At 40.7% G+C, this 14726-nt stretch overlaps 1 long non-coding RNA gene across 1 annotated transcript in view; it reads left to right on the top strand.

Moving 5' to 3' along the window:
• Positions 1-13938, top strand: part of LOC148186475 (uncharacterized) — a 46101-nt gene extending 32163 nt beyond the window's left edge. Inside the window, exon 4 of the long non-coding RNA XR_015774824.1 lies at positions 13521-13938. This is a non-coding gene — a long non-coding RNA (uncharacterized LOC148186475). The remainder of the gene's footprint in view (positions 1-13520) is intronic.
• Positions 13939-14726: the final 788 nt, after the last annotated feature.

Below are 14726 nucleotides of genomic sequence, written 5' to 3'. Positions count from 1 at the left end.
AATGGCTAAAAACATAATCTTCCCTAATATATAAGTTTGTTGCAAATCTCACGCCCTCCCGTTGTTTTTTTTGCTTTCCTTACTTCTGTTTCTCTTTTCGTGCACTGAGTTGAACTGCTAATCTGAGTGATGTCACTCATCGTTGGGCTCTGCCAGGTAGAGGGCAGCATTTGGATTGGGATCCCTTGGTCCCCATGAGACAAAATAAAAATCTTGGGGGAGTTAGCAGCAGTAACTTTGCTGCCATTGGGAGCGGGTGGTAAAAAATAAACTATGGGTCCTGTGATTTGTTGGAATACAACAAGTCTGTCTTTATCTCGGCCCTCTTTGTGTGCTGGTAGAAGTCATCTGTTTAAAATTCTCTGCCCAATCTATGAAAGATATTAAAAGACGTAACAATAACTGTCGCTGGAGTGTTAATGTGATAAACATTTGCGTTTATGCAGGTGAGAATTGCAGTAAATACTTAAGAAACCCCTGCCAAATGTAGCTGGCTGTCACATGGGTTACATGCAGCAGAAGTGGGAAGGATTACGAAAATAGTTCTGGACAGGATTCTACTGCCAGGTCTGAACCTGATTGAACTTCCTTTATCAGCGGTAAAACAGTCAACAAAGGCTGAGTAGTTTAACAGTGCGGGAAACACCACAAAAACTAGGGCAGCAGACACTCACAGACAACCTGACATTAAGGGTTGTCTGTTGGCTTGGTGTGTCAGGGCCATTAAACCTACATAGCATCAGCATGTTAGCATTACACTGTAATCATGCTGACATTTGCATTTAGCCTCACAGAATCCCTAGCATGGCTGGAGACTTGACAAAGCTATAGTCATCAGATGTTTAATCCGTCTCATCTCATGACTGTTTGAACAGAACAGTCCCTGTTGTTTGCCCAGCAGTGATGTCAGACACACTGTAAAAGAGAGGATATTGGTCTCTTCAAGGTGCAAACAGATCTTGTGCCCTTTGACCCTTTAGATGGATGTTGCATGGTCTGAATAGTGCTAGCTTCTGCATAAGTACTCCAATTGCTCTCTGCTGACGTGCTAAGCCTACTGGGGCTGTTTGTGCTGGGTAAGCTTATATTTCCTTGAGCATGCACCACCTGTCAGCAAGCAACACAACTGTGTGTGGATGTGTGTTTGTGTGTGTGTGTGTTAATATGTTCATGCTTGGACCTTACAAGCGTGTCACAAGCCATGACTAGTGGCACAAGTCAAACCCGTATGTTGTTCTTCTACTGTAGCCTATAACAGTAAGAGGTTGGCACTCTCTTATTAAGGAGCTTTTAGACTGTGTAATTGTATTCCAAAAGCGTTTGTGCTTGTGTATGCTTATGTTAGTGCATGCAACTTTCCCAGGGGGCTACCTGATCCTATTACATTATCCAGTGCACATCAAAGGGTTAAGAGCTGTCTGCCTCTATAGTCATTAAGCCCTCTCTTAGCCACAGTAAATCAACGCAGTGCCAGCAACAGCTGCTCTGATCACCTATTAAAACTTCCATAATGTGCCGTGTGTACAGAGTGGGGCCTGTAAGCTGACACTGGCCAATAGACCCCAGATAAAGGCCATCTTGAGCCTCTGATCTGGATCCTATGGTTGAGATAGCAAGGGCAGTGGAGCTGAGTGGGGAGAGATGACAGAAAAGCCTTGTCATTAAGGACAACTGCTTCAGGGCTTGAAACCATGCAGGATAAAAAACGGATATGCCCTGTACTGTAGATATATTTATATCTCAAGGCACCAGACTATAAGATGTTATCAAGCCTTTAGCCCAGTTGGTTGAAGTCTTTAAAACTTAATATATTCAAAGCTGGAGATTTCCCCAGTAAATGCCTGGTAGCAGCTGAGAAAATACTTTATCTGATGTGATGGGAGCCATACATTAGAACTCAGTAAAGGAATGCATCCTGCACATGTGAAAATGTCTCTTAAAGCGATATTTTGCCAATTTTCAACCAGCTTTTTATGTGAATAACATGTATAAATTAACTATGGTTAACTTCCCTCCATTTGCTAGCGGCCAGATCTGTCTGTTCATTTGCCAGCAAAAATCCATGAGATGATGCATTTTTCATTGAGAGAGGGAGAGCCGCCCCTCTCGCTCACATCAGACCATAAAGCTGGGGCCTGCTGAAATATAAACCAAAATTTTGATACTGCATTGTCTAGGCCAGTGGTTTCTTACCTTTAGCCTAAAGGGATCCATTTTCTATCAAATATAAACTGACGACCCCTGACCAGGCAGCTGATAAACTGTGCAATTAACCCAAATTGTGAACACTATAACTGCATGAAATTTTTATTAAATTAGTGATTTGGATGAATTCTGAGGAGATTATTTCCTATGATTATTGCCTGAGATGAGTTTTCCTGATATTTTTATAAAATTCTCTGTCTGATTTTGTTATTATTATTATTTCTAATAACCATACATACTTTGTAGGCTTGTTTCTTTTTCACAAATTCAGCATTTTCTTTTTCCCTGATGCTTGGCTGTTGTTGAAGTGGGCACCATGCTGTTTTCTGTATTGTAAAATATGTAGATTGAAAAAAAACTTAGTGAAAGCAAACTCAACAGCCCTTTTTCTGTTTTCTCTGATCATATTGCACAGATTTCAAAAAGCATTTGTGTCTGTCTTCAGCACAGGCAGCCCAGTTTTGTGAAAAGACAATCTTTCCAGCAGTGAAATACTTCTTTGAAATACATATTATATGTCAGTGACCAACTGTAAAACATGCAAAAAATGAGAATACACAGCGGTTAGCTGCAGCTGTTGACACCAGTTTAGTTTTTAGCCAAGAACTTGACTACAGGCTAGCTTTTCTTCACTGATCTGGTCTGGGAAATTGTGTGGGAATCAATAGCAGGATGAGCTAGCTGGACTACTGTCAGTGTATACAGAAGCACAGACTCAGGAGGCCCGTCTCCATGGAGACACAAGCAGGGCATAAGACTGCCCTCAGGTGAATTCTCTGTGTGGCTCCGCCAGCTGAATTGGTCCATTTAGGTTTCATTTTCTTTCTTGTCTACATCTTTCTCTTTCTCCTTTTCTTTCACTTTCTCCCCTACTGCTCAGCAGCAGGCCCTGGGACTGACTTTTCTATCGCTTTCTTTCACTCATTCATTTTTTGTTTCTCTCCCACCGACAGGTAGCAGGGCTAAAATTCAGAAGAAGATTTAATGTGAAATTGTTTCTCTGTACATAACAACTGTCACAGGCCATTCGGAGGGTGGGTGCTGATTTGCCTCTGTCAGGGTTGCAGAGATGTTTGTCAGTTGATCTCATAGCGAGGCCCATGCATGCTGTGCTCTTCCCTCTCCTCCCTCTGACTGAATTTCTTCCACCTTTTTTTGTCCTCACTTCTCTTTATCATTTTCTCTCCTCTTCCTCACTCTCACATGCTGATTTTTCAGCCCTCTCACCTCTTTACTACACAGACCGTATATGGCTGTGCCTCTGTTTCCTGCTATCATAAGGTACATTTAGTGCTTTGAGTTTGTTTCAAATTTAGCACACCAACCCCAATGGATTTGTTTGAAGAAAATGAGAGATGTCTCCAAAATGTCTGATCAAAGCCTGGCTTAGTTGCCCAGGGGCTTCAACTCATGTTGATAAGATGTCCAAGTGCCAGTCATGGAGCTTATGACTGCCTTGTATCTAAGCAGATTGTATATTTTTAAAGTGCTAGATATATTCGAGGAGGAGAGCAGAGCAGAGCCATCCAGTGAAGGACATGGATGTGTTTAAGGGCTCTGGCAACCGGCGCTGGGGGCCTGGCAGCTGGGCAGAATTCTTTTATATCCTGCTATGACTGGCACTTTTATACACACACACAGGCATGCATGCATGAGTTCATGCTCTGTCTCTCCCTCTCTATGTCTCACTCTTTAATACGCTCACTCACCACTCGTGCCATTATACATGCTGATATCCTTTTTCATCGTGGGTGAGGCTACTACTGAGGGAGGCTAGGAGAAAGAGGTTCTGTGTGTGTGTGTGTGTGTGTGTGTGGCAGCTTTAACTACTGCATGCATGTGTCTTCATCACCCTGAGAGGTCTGTGGAGAATGTGCGACAGACTATCAGTTGTTTTGACCACCTGCAGCCCACGATAGGGGAGATTTTCCTCTTTTTTTTCTTCTAAGTTCTTCTCATTTATTTTTTTTTACATGTCTGGCATTTTTCACAATACATCAGCCCTACCTCTTTCTGGCGTCCTGGTTAGTTTTCTGCATTAACATCCACATCAGTGTAATTTTGGACTTGGGCTTGGCAATATATCGATATTACATAGGTACTGTGATATGAGACTGAGATATTGTAAGTGTCTCTTCCTGGTTTTAAAGGCTGTATTACAGCAAAGTAATGTAATTTTCTTAACTTTTCTTCTAACCGGGCCGTGCTAATTTTCTATTATTTGCCTTTACCCACTTAGTCATTATATCCACATTACTGATGATTATTTATCAAAAATATCATTGTGTAAATATTTTGTGAAAGCACCAATACAATATACTGCTGTTGTCAAATAGATACCAAGATATTTGGTCAATAATAAACATAGTAATTATATGATAACTAATTTTCTACTTAACACCCAGCCCTAATTCAGACTAATTTGTTGCACCGTATAAATGAAACCAGTAACTAAGCTTTGGTAAAGGTGGTTGAGGCTTTTATTTTATCCACACCATCTGATCAAAAACATACAAATTAAACCTAAAAGATTCAGGTAGTGAGAGGGAGCAGGATCTATAGCCCTTTGATCAGTGGTGTGCTCACTTGTATGAATCATGGATGATGTTTGTGGATTTTGCACTTGCAGTCTGTGCTAGTCATTTTGTCATTCACATCACCATTTAATGGATGAGACTGTATTGCACCAGTTCTTCGAAGGGCCATTTCACCCCAAAAACAATTTTCCTCTTACCTGTAGTACTATTTATCAATCCAGATTTGAAAAACTCAACAACAATGTCTCTTTCCAGAAGTCATGACCCGGTTACTCAAGATATGTTACTCATGTAGGAACTATTTTCTTTCTATTGAACCACACCTACCAAAAGTATCAGCATGCAGAGGTAAGCGTGCATTTACTCGTGGACGTGAGGCTCGTGCTCGTGATAGCGTCAGATGTAAACATTAAAGTCTTCTTGGCTGAGGTGCAGTGTTAGCTCACTCAGTGGTGCTAGGTTAACCAGAAGAAAATGAACGCCTCCTTTTACACAGTGATATGGTTGGCAGGCATAGTTCTGTCGAAAAAAAGGTTCCTACACAGAACTGAAAACATGGTCTGTGGATTATCTTAAGTAACCCGGACACAATGTCTGATTTATTTATTTATTTTTATTTATTTATTTGCTTTGAGCATCACAAACAAAGTGCCATCTAGTTCCATTACATTCAAGAGAGGGCAAACATCTCTATGGCCAATATTTTCAAAGCTCTCCAACTCACACTAAAACAATCTAGCTTGATAAACAGTCCTATAGGTAAGAGAAAAAATGTGTATCTAATTTTTTGTGGAGGGGGGGTTTAACCGTCCCTTTAAATGTGTGACTTGCCATATTGCTGATGTGGTAATTCATTTGATATTTGAGGAAACACTGTGTATCATGCTATATGAAACACCAAACATGCATACGAACGCACCTTGAGGGGAGGCGTATACACACACACACACACACTCACTGATGCCAGTTCACATGTACTTGAAGGAACATACAGATCCAGACAGGTCCATATTCTTCAGCCCCAAGCTGTAGCTATTGTATTGTGATAAATGGAGTGTCTCCTGTCCCTGTAGCCACAGGGCCCTACTGGGAGCCTGGGGATGCTTGGTGGCCTTTCTCCCAGGTTTCCTGTCTCCTGACTCAGCACCAGCTGTGCACACCAGCAGGAAAAAGAACATGCAAAGGGTAAAAATAATTCACTGGAGATTCATGGTATGGTGTGACCCTAAGGCAGTCAGTTAGACAATAGTCTTTCTTTTACCTGACAGCGTGAGCCAGGCAAAACGTTTCAGAGGAAGGATCATCATGCTCTGTGGGATAATGGCCCCTATGGATGATGTCATGTAGAAGCAGGATATATGGGGTACTTACAGAAAAAGTGCCAAAATGATGAAAATGCTCACTGTTTTGTAACGACATACTATAAAAGCCGTGTTTCATTGTAAAGATGTTTGTGGCAGTTTATTCTAGATCATCTGGATATGATTGCCGCTTGTTTAAATCACCACAGAACTGCATCCCGTACAGAGACACTTAATCAAAAGCTGAACTTGGCAAATTTGTCTTGCGGTTTGAAGACAATCTCTGACAGTTGCCCCGGCTGATTCTATGCCCAGAAGCCACTCTGGCATTGAAGGAGACTGAGCTTTATGGCAACAATGGCAGGCGTGCCAGCGGAGCCAGACAGTCATCATGGTAGCGACTATGGTGGGCTGTCAGAAAGAGCTGTGTGGCAGCACTGCGTGGTTGAAGCGCCTGCTCTCTCCATAATGGAACAGCTGTTTAGAGCGCGGTGCGCCAGGGCGCTGGAACACAGAGTAAATAGAGGAGAAGAGCAATGTAAACAGAGATGGGATGGTGGGAGCTGCTTTCCTGCTACCGTGAAAGGGGGTAAACACCCCAGAGAACTAGACGGAGGGGTTGTCGACACAGGAATGCACAAACAGCACTACACGGGAGGGTGTGGAAAGAAAGGGGGGTGTATTGTGAAAGAACAAAATAGTAATGCTGTACTCCAGCCTCAGTTTCCCATTCAATAGCTGACCTGTATATTTTTATGAGACAAGAGTTGAGACATTATTATACCTGCTACCTTGGAGACCAATCCCAGTTTCTCACATGTGAAGCCTATGGGTAAATTATCATCTACATGCCTTAATTTGATGAGATTTTGGGTGCAAGTGATTAATTGAGCTCACAGCTGATCTCGCTCCTCAGAGGGCTAAAGGCCTTTCTTTATTATTTAACATAAAGAGCGTTTCCAGCTGTCCTGCACTTACAAATGGGATAGTATGAGAAGGCGCCTGACCCTTTTTATGACAGGCTGTAACTTTTCCTGCTGTTGGGTCAGTAGAGTGCTGTGGACAGTAAGAGAACAACTGTGGCTGTTGGCACAGTATCGCTTCAGACACAGAAAGGCATCCATACATGATACTGTCTTGCAAACCCAGATTCATGTGGGTGTTGCGGTCGATTTAGGAACCACAAGTAACAACAAGCCCTGTGCAGTGTGGAAGGGCTCAGCTGACTTCTGAACTTCTTATCCTCTGTCTTTTTTCAACAGCTAGGCACAGAATTGAGGCTGGGAAAAATTTGATCTTTTGGATTCAAAGACCCGTTTTACAAACTGCATCCATCCCCCTGATTACACAGTATTCTGTGATTGCTGCCAAGCTGGGTTAATACATTATGAGTGAGCAGTTTAGGCCAGATGCATATCTGAGGTAGTTGGAGACTGTATGGCTATTAAATCTCCTGGGAAAAAATACCCCTGAGTGGACCATCCTCCTTAACTTGTATACTCATATATGAGCATGCTAATGTCTCTTTCCTTTACATTTTACTCATCCATTCATGGACACTCTACAGCTCTCTGACACAATATAGGGAAAGATATAAAGAGTTCTAGATAAAAGGTGATGCAACACAATTCAACTTACAAACAAAAAGAGCAAAAAAAGACCCTAATAATGAGTCATGCATTAGTTACTTTGTGAGCACCATGCAAAAAGGGTGGCAATATTACATCAGAGTTTGTGAGCAACATATGTAGCGAGGAGCAACAGTAATCCCATGTAATACTGTGAAAAGCTCTTTTAGCATAGCTGATACAGAATCTTTACAAGCCACTAATAATGAGCAACAGAGAAATGGATTAGGGGTGGCATGGCTGGATCTGGGCCACAGCAAGTAACACAGCACAGTTAGTGAGTGTCTCGGCATATGTGTCTATGGCGACGCATTAGTCCCTATGAGGAGTGTAGATTTGCAAATAGCAGGTGGTTCAGTATTCAAGTCACCTCTGAAAGCCTTCTGTTATGCATGCAGTATATGTGCGCACAGTTTCGGCTTTTTGAAGGTTTTATGCACTTTACGTTTTTGAGAATTCAGGTTTGTGCTAAAACAGAATGACGCGGGTCTTCTTACCATCAGACTTGCCTGTCATTTTCCTTTTTGCTTTTACACTTTTTATCCACACTACTGTATTTATTTTATTTACAAGTCTCACACTTCAGTATCTGTATTAATCCAAATGTTGACATCAAATATGTTTTTCACACTAAGGCTGCACTTTTGCTTTACTTAATAGAGGAATCGCTTGAAAGATACAATGTTACTCCTGCTTTCATTATTGTTGAGGTTATTCTTCAGTGGCTGTAACTCCTCCATAATTGAAATACTCAAAAACGAAAGATCGGAGCTGTAGTGCCCTTTAAGAAGAAGCAGTCAGCGTCTGAATGATCTGTTTGTCCTGCTCTCGTCTCCCAGCACCTTGTTAAGACCCAAGACCTCACCTCGACCCTCCTGAAAAACACACACACACACACACACACACACACACACACACACACACACACACACACACACACACACACACATATATGCACCGGGCTGTCTGTCCCCTGCTCAACCCCCTCACAGTCAGAGGCCAGACAGGGTCGAGCAGAGGGCGAGACATTTATGAGGTGTAGATATTTGTGCAGGAAAGCATTCCTCCTGTTGACACTGAGCAACACAGTCTGGATGCTGAGCGAGCTGAACCAGACAGGCACTGAAAACCAAGGCAGGCAGATCACTGTGAGTGAGAGGTAACAGAATCCAGGTTATAGACTTTAAATGTGGTCCAAATTAGGGAAGCAGTAGACAACTCTGGTGCACTGACCTGTTTTACTGACCTTTTCTTTCCCACAGATACCGCATGTTTTGATCGGCTTAATTCAGAGTGTATAATTTGTCAAAAACATCTCAAGTACAGCCTAAGTTGTCCTCATTAGGTCCATGATGAATCTTATCTTGACTGTGTATCTCAAAGCACACAGGAGTAATGAAGCAAAACTGTCTCAAAACATGATAATAACCTTAAGACCCCCACACACCCACTCTTAACCCCATCTCCAGCTCCAGTGGTGAGTCGGCCCGCATGCTGATGGTGCAGGAAGGGCCACGGCTCAGACACGGGGCAGTGGCCACAGTCAACACAAAAGGTTGTGGTGGTAAACAGAGCTGTTTGTGTTCACTGGGCCACTGTTGGAGATGACTGATGTGCCCATTAGCCCCTGTCTGGGCATTAGGGGGGGAGGGGTGGCGGCACTCCGGCTCCATGCAGGACAAAAAGACCCCTGGGCCTGCAGAGAAAGGTCACTGACCCATATTGTGTTTCCTTCAGGCCTAGCCAGTGGTTGTTTCACTGATTCAGGTTACAGAGATTGGCTTTGTCAAAGCTGATGAGCATGTGTGCAAATGGACAGATGCTGTAGGTTATGGATGATATTGTGTGATAGAGGCATGTACCTGCTGCTGGAGGATCGGAATAGAAATGGTGTCATATTATTGCGAGCATTTTGTGCTCTATTGTTGGCAAAAAGTTAGCATACACTGTGTTTTTGAGTCAAAAGGTAAAAAATAAGGCGTCTGCAATTGTGTGTGATGTAGTGTGTTTTGTGAACCACTGGAGGGCGCCCTCCTTTACATCTATTCTTCATTTAAGAGATGTCAAAAATCTATGTGTAAAGCTCCTTATTTTGTTTAGAAATATTTAATTTCTAAAACTCTCACATTTTTTGTTATATTAATTCATATATTTAAATAAAAATCTTCATCCTTTAGCACAGTGTTATTTATAAAATAAAAAATAAAAAAAGCTGTATACAATACAGAAATGACACATTTACAGATCTTGAAAACATTAACACACTGAACGCTGACAGACTTGTTCAGGAGCTTGCAACCAAGTAGTAATTTTGGTTAATGTCTGGCCTTGTCCTACAGATACACCAACCAGAAATAACCAGTTCATGTTAGAAGAGAATAGGCAACTGTGCTTTATCATGAATCACGAAAATTCACATCTATCTCTGAATCAGTCAACATCGTATTTACAGAGCTTGGCAGCTAAACCCAGTAGGCTTTATTTGATGCTGTGACAGATCTGTCTCTATTTACTAAGGAACTCAAACCTCACATAAACTTAGTTCAGCCAGAGACACTTACATCAAAGGATTTATCTCAACAAATAAAAGAATTTGGCAAAGAAAAGGGTTTGTGCTTGATGGTGCTTTACAAATGAATCCAAGTAGCCTCAAAATTCTAAGGGGATCACATTAAAACTCCCAACGGTATATAAAAGAACAGAGCCCGCACATGCAAATAAATAAGATATGTGATGAGCATTATGCACAACAAGTGCAAGAGCTGCCATCACCATGTCTCGTAATAAAAAAAAAAATAGAATAGGTGGAGGTTGGGGGTGGCTAAGGGGGAAATCAGCTGTGTGATAAAGGTAGTAATGAATAGTACACCCAGTAGCAGCAAAGGTAGCACATATGATCAAATGACGGGAGCAGTTTTTTCTTTTATTCTATTTTATTATCATTGTTATTAATATTACCTTTTTATTTTTCTTCTTCCATTTATTTTAATATACTTCAATACTTTCAATTTGGGACTGAGGACTGTTGACCTTGAGAATTGTATGTACAGAGTGGTACGAGTGGTAATCATGAAGAGCTTGCAACTGTGCCTGACATCAGTTGCTATCTGGGTTTTGATAATGCTGGTTACTGTTGTTTCTTCATGATTTTATAAAGTTTTATGGGGTTGGGGGTTTGAGAGGGGGAGAAGTTTCCCTGATAGGCACTACTGGATTCTTTTCTACTCTTCAACATACAACCCTTTATAAGCTGCATTGGCTAAGCATATCAATGCAGCTTGTCAACTTCTCTAACCATTTATTCTCTCGTTTTCCTGAACTGAGCTCTCACTATTTAATTTTTGGGGGAGACCTCAACTGCTGGATCACTCATCCACAAAGTCTGGGGTAGTGAGTAAATCCCTTCACACGTTCAGTTCTTTCTCTCGGAGTATGGGATTTCAGATATATGGCGATCCCTCCACCCTAAAGAGAGAGTATATTATTTTTCTCCCATGTCCACCACACGTACACCAGAATAGACTGACAACAGGTTAATCCCCCAAGTCTGCTCCTGTGAATTACAAAGCATTGTTATCTCTGACCACGCCCTTGTGGTGATGTCACTGCTTCTTCCTGGCGTTCCAAAGACCATAAGGCACTGGCGTTTTAACTCAATTCTACTTTCTGACAACAAATTTATAAAGTTCATAAAGGAACAAATCATCTTTTTCTTAGTACCAATAAAACCTCAGTTGCATCTGCTCTGGTGATTTGGGATGGGCTCAAAGCCTGTTTAAGGGGGCTGATTATATCATTTACAGTAAACAAGAAAAAACAGTCTGGAAAGGAACGATCAGACCTGTCATCTAACATCCTAGAGATTGATAAATAATATGCACTATCCCAAACCCCGGAACTATACAACAAAAAATTAGAACTCCAAATTAAATTTGACCTCCTGACCACTCACCTAACACAAATGATCTTATTAAAAAGCAGAAGGAAGCAGAAAACAGGGGGCGGGGGCATAGTACATAAAGTATCTTTATTTGCGGACAACCTTCTGTTATATGTTTCAGACCCCGTAACTTTTTTACCAGTCGCGCTTTCCCTACTTAGCCAATTCGGTTCTATATCAGGGTACAAAATTAACTGAAACAAAAGTAAATTATTCCCGATTGATAACGATGCACTTGAGATTGATTACAATGGCATACCGTTCCAAATTGAAAAATGTCAGTTCACCTATTTGGGAGTGGTAGTGACATGGAGATTCAAGAATCTTTTCAAAGAAAATGTTATTACCTTGTTAAATCAAGTTAAAATTTCACCGCTTCAAGCCCTTGCTGGCTGAACAAGCTCTATTAAAATGAATATAATATATATACATAAAATTTACATATTTTTTTCAGTGCATAGTAGTGTTTATCCCAAAATCTTTCTTTATGTCACTAGATATGATTATCTCTACATGCATTTGGCAAAATAAGAAACCACGAGTAAGCAAGTTCCTTTTTCAGAGACCAAAAAAGGGGGGTATCGGACTCCCTAATATCCGCCACTATTACTAGGCCGCTAACATTCGATGTCTTGCCTCCTGGCACCACCACTATCTTCAGCCCAATAGCCCAGAATGGAGAATGAAAAACTCATGCCAAAATATATCACTTCCTGTAGTCCTCGGGGCGCCGCCCCTATACCCTCTGCCCAAGCTAATAGACAACCCCATTTTGCGCCACACCCTGAAAGTGTAGGCCCAGTTCAGGAGGGCTTTTGGCTTTAGGGATTTCTCCCTTCTCAGCCCTATTGCTTCCAACCATATTTGTATTCCATCTGCACATGACTTAAGCTTCCTGGATTGGCACAGGAAAGGTATCATGTCATTCAAGGACATGTTCAAGGACAAATGTTTTATCTCCGCTGTCAGAGAGATTCCACCTGCCAAAACAATTTTTTCCATTACCTACAGGTCAGACATTATGTGCATTCTGTTATAACATCTTTTCCTAATGAACTAGCATAACAAGACATGTCATGGTATAGAATGTCAAAAAAACGTCCAAAGACTAAAAAATGACCAAAAACGTCATACTATAGTATGTCGAAAAATGTCAAAATATGACAGTATATGTCAAGTCACGTCATAGTATAGAATTTCAAAAAGGAAAAAAAAAACGGCCAAAAGCGTTATAATATAGCATTTCTAAAAAAAAAATGACTGAAAACATAGTAGTATAGTATGTCAAAAAATTACTTACAGGTCTCACAAAGTTTTTTAAGTACCTGGGTGTTCACCTGAACAATAAACTGATGGACAATAAAAGATGGACGATCACCAAGCTGTCATCCATGCCGGACAACGACTCCCACCCCATGCATGACACTCTGACTACACTGGAAAGCTCCTTCAGTGACAGACTGCTCCATCCAAAGTTTGTGAAGGAGCGTTACCGCAGGTCCTTCCTTCCTGCTGCCGTCAGACTGTACAACCAGCACTGCTCCCGGTAGACCACACAAACACACTAACTGGACTTATACCAAAAGTGCGATTTTTCACAAGTGCAATTATACTCCATGTGCAATGGGTGTACATATATATATATATATATATATATATATATATATGCTTTTTTTTTCTTTTTTTTTCTCTAGACTGTTGAGTCTCACTACAGTATGTCGAAAAATGAGAAATTATGACATTTCCAAAGAACAGCTGAAAACCACATAGTATAGCATGAAGAGACACGCCATGCACATGAGCTTCTACAGCCAAATAGAAGGTATGTTCGTAAATTAGCAGCTTATTTTCATTTTTTTTTTTTTTTTAACTTCACAAGCTCATTGACATGTTTTCTGTGTTGATACAGTTACTTTGAGAGTGTGAAACTGGACTCCGCTGAAGAAATCACCTTCACATCTGATACTACAAACAGACAGGCAGGGAGAGGAGGGAGCCAGGGCGTCATGTGGACCAAACACCTGATGACCTTGGACTTTGCAGGAGGGGGCGTTGCGCCTGACCCCCCTGTATGTAACCAACCCTCCAGATGCAGGGAGGACAGCAGACCACCATAAATCTACATTATGTTACATGGCAGTGTGAGACCCTCACAAGTGATCATACCAGGCCAATGTGTCTAGACAATACTTTACAGATTTCCAGCTCCTCACGGCATAACACTACTACTGTTACCCTTGTTACATGTAAAAAATGTGTGTACTGTACTGAACTGTAAATGGATTGTTTTAGTCAGCTCTTTTATCCCCATATTTCTTTTAAATGTATGCAACTTTACTATTCTATAATTAAATTTGTTTACAAAGTGATTTTTCTTGTACTTGCATAAATTAAACAGCACATTTCCATATTATATGACCACAATACTTTTTGAACACATTTTAAACAATATAAAGGTCTGCATTTGTGGCATTGAGATTCACAGTCAATACTAGGCATGTAATGTCTCAAAAATAATACCTGAGAAGCTTTTGAGAATGGAAGTGATGACACTTAACATATTTTCAATTTTATTTGATAGATGGCCGAAATACAAAGGACGTGGGTACAATACATGGGTACATTAGCTAATTTAGGGTTGAAATAGAGTCATAAATACTTAATTGATCCCCAGAAAATTGAAACATTTTACTGTTTGCTCTCATACTGTGTGTATCAGCAAAAAAAATAATAAATCTGAATTTTTTAAGTATTCAAAATATGTGCATTATACTACCAAAACAATAGTATAACATATCACCAAAAAATGACTGGAAAACATCAAAGTATAGTATGTCGAAAAAAGTCAAAATATGACTTGTCCAAAAAACAGCTAAAAACATCATAGTATAGCATGACGAGACACGTCATGGTATAGTGTACCGCAAAAAAACGACTAAAAACATAATAATATAGCATGTCGAAAAAATGACTGAAAAACAGCTGACAACCATTTATTATAGAATGTCAAGACACACCATAGCATAGTATGTTGAAAAATCAACCAAAAACAACAAAGTATATATGTCGAAAAATGTCAAAATATGAGGTGCGAAAAACAGCTGAAAACCACTAA

Source organism: Plectropomus leopardus, chromosome 18 (assembly GCF_026936395.1).
Source record: "Plectropomus leopardus strain MGB_pleo_1.0 chromosome 18, ASM2693639v1, whole genome shotgun sequence".
Taxonomy (NCBI): domain Eukaryota; kingdom Metazoa; phylum Chordata; class Actinopteri; order Perciformes; family Serranidae; genus Plectropomus; species Plectropomus leopardus.
Note: the sequence above shows the minus strand (reverse complement) of the source record. Positions and strands in the feature narration are given on the sequence as shown.